Source organism: Sinocyclocheilus grahami, unplaced genomic scaffold (genome assembly GCF_001515645.1).
Source record: "Sinocyclocheilus grahami isolate Dianchi unplaced genomic scaffold, SAMN03320097.WGS_v1.1 scaffold566.1, whole genome shotgun sequence".
Taxonomy (NCBI): Eukaryota; Metazoa; Chordata; class Actinopteri; order Cypriniformes; family Cyprinidae; genus Sinocyclocheilus; species Sinocyclocheilus grahami.
This window is the reverse complement of record NW_015505745.1, coordinates 1,269,076-1,269,920: the sequence shown is the minus strand read 5'-3', so window position 1 is coordinate 1,269,920 and position 845 is coordinate 1,269,076. Positions and strand designations below refer to the sequence as shown.

General features: G+C 42.8%; 1 protein-coding gene across 3 annotated transcripts in view; it reads left to right on the top strand.

The window, feature by feature from the left end:
- The window catches only part of ctnnal1 (catenin (cadherin-associated protein), alpha-like 1), a 71,947-nt gene that overhangs the window by 49,013 nt on the left and 22,089 nt on the right, over positions 1-845 (top strand). The gene's annotated exons all lie outside the window — the stretch shown is intronic.

Sequence of the window (845 nt, the reverse complement as noted above, 5' to 3'; positions counted from 1 at the left end):
TATATATATATATATTAGGAAGGCATTCTCATCCCAATTTTTTGGGGTCCTTGGCATCAAAAAATTTGAAAGCTCCTGATCAATAGAGTAGGGTGGGCTATGACCGATGTAGTACTGATTTACATTAGGGTCCAATTGTCTGCTAACACTACTGTCAAACTCATTGTGGCCCAATATTGGCTGTCACGATTGCTCTATCACCCCATGAAACCATATTGATCCAGCAACCATCAGAAACTGGTTTCAGCTGATTTTTCCAGCAGTGCATGGCCGTTTCTCCTACTAAGGCCTCCTCCAGAGTCCCATCATGATTAGGAGAGTAGTAATATGAATATGAATGACACCGAGAACTGATAGGAAAGGCTGTCTCATTTCAGACAGGAAGCATCTGTATGTATTTGATAATGTTTCACAAACACATCACGTTCCTATCTCTGCAGAGCTTTCCTGCCAATCTGCAGCCTCCATCTTTTCAGGTTTATTCAGAAGGACATAATAACAGATAATCACTTCTCCTTTTGTGAGCCATGGCTCCGAGCCGGGGTGAGAGAGATCAGGTTCCTCTCATTCTCTCCGTCATGCACACACACACAGTCTGTCAGTCACAAATCCCTAATGCCTTATGGCGCGTCAAGTGAGCGCAGCTCTATTGAGTTATATTCCAGCTCGCTCAGTGTTGGTGGAAGGCATTATGTCAGTGCTATCTTTTTCAAGGATCAAATTTATCCTTCCTTCTAAGCAAGAACTTGAAAAATGAACACTTAGAGTGAATTCAGTTCTGCAGATCTCCTGACGACCTGCGTCAGATAGTTAAGATTCAAGTCAAGTGCACCTGATTTGTTGGG